The sequence below is a fragment of the Tamandua tetradactyla genome, chromosome 24, assembly GCF_023851605.1.
Source record: "Tamandua tetradactyla isolate mTamTet1 chromosome 24, mTamTet1.pri, whole genome shotgun sequence".
NCBI lineage: Eukaryota > Metazoa > Chordata > Mammalia > Pilosa > Myrmecophagidae > Tamandua > Tamandua tetradactyla.
The window spans coordinates 39,570,360-39,585,259 of record NC_135350.1 but is presented as its reverse complement, the minus strand read 5'-3'; the positions used below and the strand labels follow the sequence as shown (position 1 = coordinate 39,585,259).

The following is a 14,900-nucleotide window of genomic DNA, read 5'->3' as shown; positions in this document are numbered from 1 at the left end:
GAAAACACTTCAAAGGATAGAAATAGAAGGGAAATTCCTCAACATGATCAAGGGAATATGTGAAAAGCCCACAACTAACACCAACCTCAATGGGGAAAGACTTAAAGCTTTCCCCCTAAGATCAGGAACAAGACAAGGAAGTCCACTGTCACCATTGTTATTCAACATTGTTCTGGAAGTTCTAACCAGAGCAATTAGACAAGAAAAAGAGATAAAAGGTATACAAACTGGAAATGAAGAAGTAAAACTCTCACTGCTTGCAGATGATTTGATATTATAGGTGAAAAATCCTGAAAAATCTATAGCAAAATGATGATGAAATATGCAACTATGTGATGATATTGTGAATTACTGATTATATATGTAGAGAGGAATGATCAAAATAGGAATGTTTGCATTTATTTGGTGTTTTTTTGTATTAAAAAAAATAAATTAAAAAAGATAAGAAAAAAAAATTCTATAGCAAAGCTACCAGAGTTAATAAAAGAATTCAGCAAACTGGCAGAGTACAAGATCAATACCCCCAAATCAGTAGTGTTTCTATACACTAGAACAATTTGAGGAGGAGGAAATCAAGAAAAAATTCCATTTACAATCACAACCAAAGGAATGAAATATTTATGAATAAATATAACTAAGGATACAAAAGATTTGTATACAGAAAATTATAAGAAATTGCTAAAAGAAATAATGCAAGACCTAGATAAATGGAACAGCATGTGATGTTCATGGATTGGAAGACTATATATAGTAAGATGTCAGTTCTACCCAAATTGGTTTATAGATTCAATACAATACCAATTAAAATTCCAATAACTGGGTGGGCCATGGTGGCTCAGCAGGCAGAGTTCTCGCCTGCCATAACAGAGACCCTAGCTCAATTCCCGGTGCCTGCCCATGGGGGAAAAAAAAAGAACATGGCTAAAAACAATCTCAATAACTTACTTCACAGAAATAGAAAAACCAATAAGCAAATTTATTTGGAAGGGAAGGGTGCCCCATTTAGCTAAAAATATCTTGAGAATGAAAAATGAAGTGGGAAGTCTCCCACTACCTGACCTTAAAGCATATTACAGATTGGGAAAACCTTGTGCTGATGCTCCTTTTATCCAGGGTATGGACAGAAGAATAAAGAAAAAACAGATAAAAATAAATCATATGGGGGACAAGGGATAAAATAAGTTAGGTAGATGGAAATACTTGTGTGCAATGAAAGGGAGATGTATGGGGTATTGTATGTATGAGTTTTTCTTTTTTCTTTTTATTTCTTTTTCTGGAATGATGCAAATGTTCTAAAAAATGATCATGGTGATGAATAAACAACCATGTGATGATATTGTGAGCTATTGAATGTATACCATGTATGGAACGCATGTGTGTGAAGATTTGTCAATAAAAATATTTTTAAAAGCATATTACAAAACGACAATGGTCAAAACAGCATGGTACTGGCATAAAGACAGATATACTGACCAATGGAATCAAACTGAATCTTCAGAAATAAACCCTTTCATTTATGGACAATTGATCTTTGCAAGGTGGTCAAGCTAACCTGGGTGGGACAGAGCAGCCTCTTCAATAAATGGTGTTTGGATAACTGGACATCTATATGCAAAAGAATGAAAGAGTATCCATATCTCACATCTTATACAAAAATTAACACAAAATGGGTCAAAGACCTAAACATTAGTGTTAAGACCACAAAATTTTTAGGAGAAAATATAGGGAAACAATCTTATAAATCTTGTGATAGGAGGTGGTTTCCTTAAACCCAAAGCATGAGCAATGAAAAAGAAATAGATAAGTGTAATCTCCTCAAAATTAAACATTTTTGTGCATTAAAAACCTTTGTCAGGAAAGTAAAAATGCAGCCTATGAAATGGTTGGAAGCCAGATAAGAGTTTTATATCCAGAATATATATAAACAGATTCTACAATTCAATAGCAACAACAAAAAAGACTAAGAACCCAATTGAAAAATGAGTAAAAGACATGAACAGACACTTTTCAGAAGAAATACAGTTGGCTCAAAGGCACATGAAAAGATGCTCAACTTCTCTGGCTATTAGGAAAATGCAAATAAAAACCACAGTGAAATATAACCTCACATCCACTAGAATGGCCATTATTAAAAAAAAAAAACAAAACAGAAAATGACAAGTGCAGGAGAGGAAATGGAGAAAGAGGCACACTTATCCACTGTTGGTGGGAATGTAGAATGGTGCAACCACTCCGAAAGGCAGTTTGGTGGTTCCTCAGGAAGCTAAGTATAGAATTACCATTTGACCCAGCAACCCCACTACTAAGTATACATTCAGAGGAACTGAAGGCAAGAACACAAATGGACATTTGTACACTGATGTTTATTGTAGCAATATTTATGATTGCCAAGAGATGGAAACAACTCAAATGTCCATCAATGGACAAGTGGCTAAACAAGCTGTGGTATATACATAGAAGGGAATATTATGCAGCTGTAAGACAGAGCAAAGTCATGAAGCATGTAACAATGTGAATGGACCTTGAGGACCTTATGCTGAGTGAAATTAACCAGAAACGAAAGAGCAAATACTATATGGTATCACTAATATGAACTAACCTTAATGAGCAAACTTTGAGAATTAAAGTTGAGAACATAGGAAATAGAAAAAGGGTAGAAATGAAGCATTTGATGCTAAAGGAGTACAGAATGTTCAATAGGATTGATTGTATAGCTCCAGCACAATACTAGCTCATGGCAGCACATATTGTAAGTACACTGAACAAAGATGAGTGTAAGTATGGTTGAAAGAGGAGGGGGCATGTTTGACACCAAAAGAAAAGATGTAAGATAAAGACTTCACTGTATAAATTTGCAAATTCTAGAGTGGTCAATGATGGTGATTAAATGACAAATAGAAAAATATTTTTATAAAAAAAAATTTTGTATGAGGGAGAGCAAATGAATGTGAACAGTGCAAGGTGTTGAAAATGGATTGTATTCAGGGAAAAAATACAATCAGTGCAAGCTAGGGTCTATAGTAAACAGTAATATTGCTATATGCTTCCACTGAATGTAACAAAGGCATTATGCTAAAACTAACTGTCAACATGCAGGGAAATGGGAGAGGGATATGGGATTCTTTGTGGAAGAAAAGGAAATGTCTTCACATAGATTGTGGTGGCAAAGGGATGGCTATGTGATTATATCACGAACCACTGATTTTTTTATTTAGGTTGGATTGTATGATGTGTGAATAAAGCTATTTAAAAATGAACAGAGAGATGAGGCAAAATAAGCCAGAAACCAAAGAGCAAATATTGTATGGTCTCATTTAGAAAATACTTATAAGAAAACAGGGACCTAGATTGTAAGATCTTATAGCAGTCACATTTAGTTTGGAGGGGTACTTGTTATTTCTTGATTTTGAGGCTGTTTTACATATGCATAACCTGGTATTTAGAGAATAGAACAAAGCTGATCAAGTCAGGATTAAGGTAATTCAGGACACAGGGGTAAGGAAGACATTGTGTTTTAGAACCTCATCCATACTTTGAGATCAAAGGAAGAAATGTATATTTGTCCAGGACCTAAGTTTTCTATAGCATATAATCTAACTCAGTTTGTCTGGACATATCATCTAAACAATCCAAACACAGGGAGCCCAGAATAAGAATGAGGGACTTTAATCCTGTATAGCTTAATATAATGCCTGGATAAATCCCAAAGTGCATTAAGCAGATAATAAAAAAAATATATTGGTAAATAAAGTAAGCAAACAAAAGTTTTGGCAAGGTCCCATGAGGGATGGGAGAAAAAAATATGGAACTATTAAACTTTACCACTGGGGAAATCTCTGATACTGTGTCAAACATTAGGGACACCCAAATCAACAGGCCAAGCCCTTGATCTTGAGGCTTGCTGTCATGAAGCTTATGTATGTAGTGGAGAAGCTTAGCCTACCTACAGGTATGCCTAAGAGTTACTTCCCAGGACTTCTTTTGTTGCTCTGATGTGACCTCTCTCTCTCTCTCTCTCTCTCTCTCTCTCTCTCTAAGCCTAACTCTGAAAGTGAAATCATTGCCCTCCCCACTTTACACAATAGTGGCCAGATTCCAATTAGCCTGCATAACTGGGCCCAGGTGGGCCTCTGGGAACTGGCTATACACTGAGAGGAGCTTCCTGGGACCTAGATAATTTTATCAAAGTACTTCTCCTTCTGGGAGGACAGCCAGTCCTCCCAGCTGGAGTGCACATTTCAACAGTTTATTACCAGGCTCACACAATGGCAACATCAGTTGAGCAGAACAGACTCTACAAATTTAGTTTTCCCTTTCATTCTGCCCTTAGAGTCTGATCTTTTCACAATGTAGGTCATGGTCATTTTGGGGGTAAATTTTGTCTTTTTAAATTTAAATACAGGATAAAGCGTTAAAATATTTTTATACAGGTATAAAGGAATTCAGGTAGTCACATGATTTGGACATCATTTAGCTGGTGCAACAGGAGTAAATAGTAAGAACAGATCTACCTACAGCAATAGTATATATTAGCAACAGGTTCACATGTGGTGAACATCACCCAGCCAGTACAGCACAGTCTTCTTAGATTAATAGATTAAGCTACCTGGTCTGGGGCAAGAAAAGAAATATCACCCAGCCAGTACAGTATTTCACTATTACCCTAGGCTGAGGCACAAAAACAGAAAAGAAAAAGCATTATTCAACTAGTATAGTGTTAGACTGATATATTAAGCAAAGTATATGGAACTCCAAGTTGTGGCACACGCTTCGTAGAGCTTCCCATTAAATGTTTGCCAAAAAGTACAACAGCAGGAGAACAAACAACAGAATAGAATTAAAGATGCTATTACACTGGCCAATGTTATTAATATTAAATGCCAGGTACCAGTAAGAGAGGTCTACCATGACTGCAAAGGGTCTTGGTAAAGGGTGTGTATGACTTTTACTTCCTCATCTATTTCTTGTAAAGCATTTGTAATAGAATTTTGATTCTCAGGGCTATATATACACAACATTTTACATGTGTAACAGCACAAGCTCCTTTTTGAGCAGGTGTTAGATTTAGCCAAGTTCAGTTTTGTTTAGTGGTTGGTGTTATTTGCCATGGAAATCCTTCAGCTGCATCAGTTGGGAGTTCAGGGCAGATCCAGCAGTGAGAGATGTTATGCATGAGGGAACAGGTATGAGCCCACGATACCAGACTATTAGTCATTCCTCTGACAATCTTTCAGTTGAAGATGATGAATACTGTAACATACTTATTCACAAAGAAAAAATTGATTAGTGGGCAATATTTTTAATTCATCTTTTCCAGCACAGGTTGTAGCCACTATATTATTATTTTTCTCTGCTATTATTTTAGCAGCTGTCGGCTTGTCTTGACTGTCAAACTTTAGAGCTAATTTCATGATCAGTGGAGTCATCATCCATGCCAATGGAGTGAAATTCTTTAAAAGCTGGTTATTTAATTGCTGTAATGCAGTAAATAAATTATTTTTTCAATTTTTATATGAATTTTGTTCCAATTTATGTAATTTTTCAAATAGGCCATTCACTCATTCAATCAATTCAGCAGCCTGTGGATAATAAGGGACCTGACATAGCCATTGTAAATGATGTTGATTGCAATAATTATCTATTTATTTTCTTTAAAATATGACCCATTAGCACTTTGGATTTATAAAGGGGGTCTATAACCCAATGTAAAAATATCTAAGCTTTTATATTTCTTTGTGTGGAGCACTGGTATTCACAGGCAACAAGCTCTCCTAAGCAGGTGTCTACAAAGATGCATATGTATTTATACCCTCTATTATGAGGCAATGGTTCAATATAATTAATTTGCCATATTTGAGCATGGAATTTTCCTCTTGCCAATTCCCCTGTTATTATTTTTGGTATTGTTTGTAAAGTATTTCTTTTTATAAACTTCATGTTGATTTTTAATCTGATTTAAAATAGAAAAAGATAAATCAGTCCCTCTGGCTTGTGCCCACCTGTGCACAGCTTGTGTGCTTAAATGTCCAGATTGCCAGTGCATCCACTGTGAGAGAGCAGAGTCTTCTTCAGTAATGGTATTCACAGCAATTTTTGCTAAGACATCTGCAGTAGCATTATACTCACAGTCAGATGAATTTAGGGTTAAGTGGGCATCTACATGAAAAACAGATACATTAGTACATTGAACAATTTCCCATATTTCTTCCCATGTAATTCCCAATTACTCTATTTCCAGATAGGCATTCAAGTAGTAATCCATTGACCACTGCCCGTGAATCAGTAAATAAACTGAGAAGTTCTGTTTAAACAAATCATTATACTGTTTTCTAATATTATGCAGATCAGCTACTAACAGGAAGGCTAGAAAATGTCTTAATTTCTATAACATTTTAAAAATAGTTTTATGTAACCTAAAACATATTAAATGAAATTTATTTTTAGCATTTAATTTTTACAAAGTTAGAGAATAAGTCTTGTGCAACTGTTTGGAATAAAAAGATATTTTTTCAGGGTTTGACTTTGAGAGAGCAAAATGTTGAAAGTTGTCAGGTTTGAAACAATATTTGGTTTCTTACTTAACTAAAGCTGAGGGAAAAAACTTAGCCTTTTCAGTGAGATGGTTCATTTTTCTTACACAGCCAAGGACATGATAAAGTTAATATAAAGTACAAGAAGTTATTTTGATAAAACACAGACTCTGCTTTTTACAGCGGTTATTTAAAAAAGACTTTTATAACTTTTCATTAAAGCAAGCAGTCTAAGAAAACTTTGTCACTTTTATAGACATAAAACTAAATTTTAATTTGTATTAATATATTATTTGATACTAAAGCTTTAAAAAATTTTATAGATAGACCCATCAAATTTTTTCCCAACTTTGACATAATTTCCTTTTATGTGAACCTTCAGAAACTTATCATATTTATTCAGGCTTTGTCCTACCTTTTCCTCACTCTGTAAAAAAACATTTATTTTATTTCAGGACAAAAATCAGGGGTGCTGTCTTAACAATGGTATTTCTCTGCGAAGCATTGACAGGAAGGAGATGGTATGTGTTGGCTTCACCTAACATAATTGCTGACTTCTTAACTTCCCCTTTTAATCTCTGCAAAGCATCTCTCAAAGTGTACCAGGGTTGATCACTTTGCGACCACATGGCATCAGTAAGGTATTGTTTATTACACCCTTGTGCAGCCAATGCCAGCAAGTTAGAACTTTCTCCTGTCTGCTAACTAAACTCCCAAAAAGCAGTCTGTATGAAGAAATTAGTGCTAATTCCTACAAATTTCATGCAATTGGCATAGTCTAGCATCACTCCTTCAGCTCCTGCATCAGCAATTCTGACCATCCAGGCAATTAATGGCTCCCTAATTTTCTGAATAAAATGGCTAAAAAAGAATGTCAGTTATTTCTTGTTGAGTAAAGTCTTTGGTAGTGTTTTTGAAAGTAACATGATTGACCTGTTTCTCATCTTTTTGCCTTGTATTGGGCAAGCTTGTATTTCTGGGGGGATATTTACCCTATTCTCCTGATAAGACTGCTCATCTGAAATATCCCAATCTTTTTCATCATCATCCATCTCCTCCCACACAGGGAGATGGAGCAGTAAGGTAAATCATCCCATCCCAGGATTTCTTGGTTCTTTGCCTTGGGTTTAGAGGACTTTTTCAAAAATGACATCATTTTTTAGTCGATGTCCAAAGCTTATGGCCTTAATCTCTTCATGCTGTTTGGCTAGAGGCCATGCACCCTTGTGTCAGATATTGCTAAATGCCTCCCCCAACTCCTGAATAGGTTTTTCACTAACATCTGTAACACTGAATGAACAGCTAAAAAAATGATAAAGGAGATGGCACCTTTACAGAGTTTTTGACCCTTACTGATCTCAAGTAAATCTTGAAAAGGGGTTACTGAATTAAAAACTCCCAAATGTCTTATAGTTGTAGAAAGTACAAACCAGGGAGATAAAATGTTCAAATCCAAAACAACATTCTGCGTACAAAAAGGACAAGAAACCAGCAACTTTAAATCTGTCAAGAATGGTCCTAACAAAGCATTATAATGTTCAGAAGAGCACAGTCCATATTTTCTGCACAGATTTTCTAAAGCTTGTCTTATTGACCTCCATCGCTATGAAGCCATGCTGAAATGCGAATCCTGCTGACTATTGTCAATCTTGTTGCATGAAAGGCAACATGATATTTATGGCCACTTATTTTTTAGGTCCAGATTTGCAGACAACACAGACTTCAGTGATATAAAAAAAGAATTTATTAGAAAAGTAATTAAAAGATTATTCAAAATAAGACATAGTTACATCACCAGATAAGACAGCAGCACCTAAAGAGAAGCGCTGGAGAATCAGACAGCCTTCAGGGTCTGATTGGTAAAATTCCAGAGCAGTGCATCTTCTTCCTGGATAAGATTTTCTCTTTCTTTCTGATGAGGGTCTCTCTCTCTCTCTCATCTAACTGCTTACATGCAGTTTATATGGTCCAATTAGCCTACATGACTGGGCCCAGGTGGGTCTTGGGGAACTGGTTAGGGACTGAGAGGAGCTTCCTGGGACCTAGATAACTTTATCAAAGTACATCTCCTTCTGGGAGGACAGCCAGTCCTCCCAGCTGGAGTGCACATTTCAACAATTTATTACCAAGGTCATGCAATGGCAACTTCAATTGAGCAGAACAGACTCTACAAATTTAGTTTTCCCTTTTATATGTAGAGGGACCAGCTTCTCCAGAACATTAATGAGTTCCATCCCTCTACCCATACTATCAACAGCCTCTTCCAACATGAAAAAGTTAGAATGAACATAGCCCAAATACCCCTAAAGAATGGAAGAAAGATCAAAGGTGATGGTGGAGTTATACAGAGAAGGTAAAGTTAACAAATGAATGCGATTGCCAAATCATTATATTGATATTTCTTCCAGTATTTTAGCACAGCTAGAAGTAAAAACTTAAAATTGTGAAACACAATCCAAACCAAACTCTGAAATCTGTTCTACCACTAATTAATGCAATGTGCTTTGAAGTTTATTACTTTTTTGTATATATGTTATTTTTCACAAAAGAGAAAAAAAGTCAATTGTGATGACAAATGCACAGCTATATGGTGATATTGGTGATATTGTGAGTCACTGATTGTACTCTTTAGATGACTACATAGTATGTGAATATATAATATATATCAATAAAAGAGTAAAAATAGCTAAACATTAGAATTAATTTAAGAGTTGATATCCTGGTATCAGGAAAAAAAAAACATTAATGAAACAGGTGCATTTTTGCCCTTTAGAAATCTGAATGTAAGTTGTTGACAAAACCATTCGTGGCTCCAAAGCTATTTTCAGAAGGAGCCCAACACCTTTCTAAAATACAAAGGAATGTATAGAGGCAGATCCAAACTTACGTCACCATAATGAGACTGATGGACTGGATGCAGTGCCAGGAAGTTGGTCAGCCATTCTCCTGACCTCTAAGGTAGTAGAGCAGGTGGGCTATTTCCCTGTCATTGCTCATTCCCATGCTTTCCCAACACCTTTCTCCAACTAACTGAAGACTGAAAATCACAGAACCAGGTGAGATATTATGTTCACAGACACACCTCAAGGATATGCTGAAAATGCTGAGAAAAGACCTCCATAATATATCTGTAGAAGAGTCTAGAAGAACATTTCAGGACACTGTTGTGCAGTCTACATGGAATTCAGGAGGGTATGATTTCTATGAATCAGGAGCTAAATGAAAATGCAATAGAATGAGAGATAATAGGACCACAATGAGATGAAAGGGGGAAAATAATGAGATATGGAAGACATTCAAAGATTTTTTTTAAATGTAGTGGTGAACTCAAAAGCCACATCAGAAGCAATTAACAGATTTGGTGCAGTGGAAAATTTAATCAGGGACATGAAAACAAACTCAAATTTTAGAAAAGGACAAACAGTAGGTACATGGGGGTGGGGATGGGGAAATCTACCCATGACCTGGTGAGGCTGAGTTTGCCCTGGAAGGAAGTAACTGGAGTTTGCCAGGAGCCCTCCCTGTAGAACTTTCATCTGTCCAGGGCCTGGTCCAAGATTGTATATGCCACCAGAAAGGGGATACTGTTGACTGACATTCCCAGTGGGGATTGAGGGGGACCAGTAGCCCTCACCAGGCAAGGCCAAGAAAGCTATGAATGTGGGGTCACTCCTAGAACCCAAGCTGTTGGTCACACTGGGCCCATGATTGGGATCTAGTCAGTCCTCTATCTCCTGCCATTAAGACAAGTGCCACCTCCAGACAGGTGACATCACACCTGTTGGTGCCTTACACCTGCTTCCAGGCCACATCCCTGCCAGCACAGCTTAACTCCAAGCATCCAACCAATCAAGGCCCGCTTGCACCAAGATTGTGTTTGTGTCCAGCTGGCTGGCATCTGGTTGGGTTCAGCCAACTGGAAGCCCCAGCAGGAGACCAAAGGTGACAGAAAGGAGAAGTTGGGGCTCCCTTTCTTCCCAGGCACTGCTTTGGTGACACAGGTCCACAATAGCTCCTGCATTAAAGCAGTTCCAACTCAGGGGATGCTTTCCTGTTTTCAGTCCTGGGGGATAAACTGGGTTCCCTGGGGAGTTCACATTCCATGCCTCTGTCAACAGGCTCTTCATTAAAGCCTCTTCACATAAAAAAAAAATTAACAGAGAGAAACAAGTGCTGGAGAAAGTGTGGAGAAGAATAGGTACCTATTCACTGTTGGTAGGGATGCTGAGAGGCACAGCACCTCCAGAGGAGGTGGTTCTAGGAGGCTAGGAGGGGGTTACCATAGGATCTTGCTACCCCATTGCTGGGTATATACCTCGAGGAACTGAGTATGGGGATACAAATGGATATTTGCACACTGGTGTTTATGGTGGCAGTGTTCATGAGGGAAGGAATGGAGAACTATGGTGTATACAAACAACAAACTACTGAGTAGTTGCAAGAAGGAATGAAGTTGTGAGACATGCAACTAGGTGAATGAACATTAAAGACAGTATGTTGAGTGAAATTTCAGACACAAAAAATAAATATTATCATGCCTCACTCATATGGACTAGCTATAATATACAAACTCAGAGAATTGAAGTTGAGAGCATGGGTTATCAGGTTGGGGCCTATTATAAAGAGTCCCAGATCGTAAGCTCTTACAACAGTCACATATATTTTGCAGGTGTAACTGTTAATTCTGAATTCTGAGATCTGAGTTATTTGCATATAACATGGTCATTCCCTGAAACTTCGGATATTTATGTGACACCTGAGACTCACAGTCAGAGCTTTGAAGCTATGAACGTCAGCAGTGCCCCATACAGCAACTGCTAAAAAAAAAACTGAAAGATATCATACTTCAACTAGAGATATGAAGGAAGTTGATATGGATAGTACTAAGGTAAATCAGAATACTGCATAATATGGCCCATATTTACAAACTTTAACTTCTGTGTGAGACCAAAGGCAGAGATGTTTATTTGATGCAAAATTTATATAATGGATAGCACATTATCTAATTTAACTGGTATGGTCAGCTTACTTGGACATCATAATTACATGGAATCTTGAATAAAGTGTGAGATCTTGTTGGTTATACAGGTAGGTGTGATGCCTCAAAGTTTCCCAGATTAATTTGGGTGGAGAATTAAAGGAGTGTCTGAAAGTCCCCTTGGGGGACTGGTGAGAAAAGAGGAAATATTAAACTTTCCTATCTAGGAAATTCTGGATATTCTCACAAGCAGTGAGGACAACCAGTTCAACAGACTGAGCCTCAAGTTTGGGGCTCACCCCTATGAGGCTTATTGCTGCAAAGGAGAGGCTGAGTTTACTTAAAATTTGGCCTAAGAGTCATCCCAAGAGAAACTCTTTTGTTGCTCAGATGTGGCCTCTCTCTCTCTAACCCTATTTGGCAGGTGAACTCACTGCCTTACCCCACTATGTGGGACATGATTCCAGGGGTGTTAATCTCCTTGGCAACATGGAACCTGACTTCTGGGATGAGCTGGGACTTGGCATCATGAGATTGAGAGTGTTCTTAACCAAAAGGGGGAAGAGAAAAATGAGACAAGGTAAAGTTTCAGTGCAGAGAGATTTCAAACAGAGTTGAGAGGTTATTTTTATGCATTATGTAGATATCCATTTTTAATTTATGGTGTATGTTTAGTGGTTGGAGGGGAGTACCTGAAACTGCTGAACTGTGTTCTAATAACCCCGATTTGTGAATAGGACTGTATAACTATATAGCTTTTACAGTGTGACTATGTGATTGTGAAAACCTTATGTCTGATGCTCCTTTTATATATGGACAGATGAGTGAAAAAATATAGATAAAATAAATAAATAATACGGGGATAAGGGACAGAATAAATTTTGTAGATGGTAATACTAGTGGTCAATGAGAGGAATGGGTAAGGGGTATAGGATATATGGGGTTTTGTTTTTTTGTTTTTATTTCTTTTTTCTGGAGTCATGCAAATGTTCTAAAAATTATCGTGGTGATGAATTCACAACTTTGTGAAGACATTGTGAGTCATTGACTGTATAATATGGTTGGACAGTAAGAGAACCTGAGTAGGCAAAACCGTCTTGAAAAAGAAGAATGAAGTTGGAGGATTCACAATTCCCAATACTAAAACTTATTACAAAGTCACAGTAATCAAAATTGCGTAGGGTGGTGTGATGGTGGCTCAATGGCAGAATTCTCACCTGCCATGCCAGAAACCTGGGTTCGATTCCCGGTGCCTGTTAATGCCAAAAAAAAAAGAAAAGAAAGCAGCATGGTACTCTGGCTATGGTGGTGGGGACAGCCATATCGAGCCCAGGTGCTGGGTCCTCCAAAGTGCTGCTTCTGTCCAGCAAACCTGCTGCCACTGCAGCCCCAGCTGGCTGAGCTATGCCACTCATGGTGCCAGACCAACAAGGGGCCAGCCTGCAGGTGGTGGACAAGAGTATGCCCTATGTGTGCAAGCAGGAGTGCCTCACGAACTTGAGCCTGGAGTATAAGGTGCTGTTGAGTAAACTGAAAAACAGTAGTGCCGGATGTAATATCGGCCTCATCTCTCAGGCCCTCCACCTAGCAACTTCTGACCTCACATCCACCACTGTCTTCTCACTCTCCGATTGGCCCAACCTTCGTCCTCTCGCTCTCTGCCTAGCAACATCTTCAAGCTATTCCATTGGACCTTTCTGCTCTCACCTCACCCAATCCCTCGCTGCCACCCTTAGCCTCCTCACCAATCACGCAGCGTGCCTCCCCTGGCCCCCCCCATTTCCGCCTCGCCACTATATAAAGCTCTGTACTTCCTCTAATAAACGTTCTGGTGTGGGAAGCCTTGCCAGCCCCATCAGTTCCCGCGACTCATTCTTCGTCTCGCGCGCCCTCCAGACCTTCAAGCCCCCGGGACCGGTTGGCTACCGAGTTCCCCCGTCTCGCTGCGAGGAAGACCCCAGGTGGGAGCTAGGGAAAGCTCCTGCACAGTAGCAGCTCAGACAGCCAGAGACTGAAAGGAAGTTTGAATGAGTGAGCTGGAATGACAAATTATAGATTTGGAAGAAAAGAATCAAAGACTATTGCTAGAAAATCAGCTTTTATGAGAGAAAACTCATGGTCTTGTAGTTGAGAACCAGGAGTTAAGACAGTGCTTGGGGATGGATGCTTTGGTTACTGAAGAAGAGGCAGAGACCAAGGGGAATGGAGTGAGGCCAGTGGCCAGGTCTGCTGAATCTGCAGCAGGTGCAGGCCCAGTAGTCATTCCTCCAGACCATCTCCCCATGAATTCTGACTGCATTGATTCTTCAGATTCTGAGTCTGATATCCTATGGGGCATTCTGGACAACCTGGACCCAGTCATGTACTTTAGATGTCCTTCCCCAGAGTATACCAGCCTGGAGGAGCTCCCAGAGGTTTACCCAGAAGGACCCAAGTTCTTTACCAGCCTCCCCTTCTCCATCACTGGGGCTATCATCAGCCAAGCTAGAAGCTGTTAATGAACTAATTCATTTTGACCATGCATATACCAAGCCCCTGTCTAAGAGATACCCTCTGAGACAGAGGGCCAAGCTACTGTGGTAGCGAAAATCTAGGAAGCACCTTTCAGCTCCTCAGAGAATGACCATTATGAATTCACCATTTCAGTGAAGAAAGAAGTTGCAGAAGATGACTTCATTCCAGAGCTGGGTATCTCAAATCTACTTTCATCCAGCCACTGCCTAAAGCCACCCTCCTTCCTGCTGGATATTTACTATGACCGTGGATATGAAGGTTCCCCTTTCCGCTTGAGTGACATGTTCTTGCCACTTGATATAGACAATTCTTGGGAGCACACTTTTGCCAATGAACTCTTTCTTCAGCTCATTAGTATCTAAGGAGTAATCCAATACTGTTGTCCTTTTAATGTCTACTATTAACATCACTTCCTGGAGGACAGCAGAGAAGACTTCTATGCTTCATTTGAAAAGCTAAAGTAGAAGGGGTAAAGTCCTAGAGAATTCCTCTAAAGTATTTGTTCAAACTTCAGTATTGTCGTTTGACATCCAGTAGCCTGAGATACTGAGACACACTACTGTCATTCAGAACTAGTGCTTTTGAGGTTGAATCTGTATCTTAAGCGCAGTAATTTGCCCTAAACTAAGTAAGAGTCATTGGTAAAGTGTTTTGAAATAGACATGGAATTTATGAATGGCCCTTCTCTTCCCCTTCTTGGCATCCAAGCTTGCCTCCAATTTTAGGTCCTTTAGTTTGCTTCTGCAAGCAGAGAGAACACCTACCTGAGGGGCCTTCTTTTCCTTCATGTACAGTTCAGGTAAAGATCAAGAATCTTTTGTAAAATTTATAGAAACTTACTACGTGAATGATTGATAGAATCTTTCCCTGCTAAAGAA

General features: G+C 38.7%; 1 pseudogene; it reads left to right on the top strand.

Annotated features, from left to right (window-relative positions):
- The first annotated feature begins 12,810 nt into the window (after window positions 1–12,810).
- Window positions 12,811–14,384, top strand: LOC143667937 (uncharacterized; annotated as a pseudogene).
- Window positions 14,385–14,900: the final 516 nt, after the last annotated feature.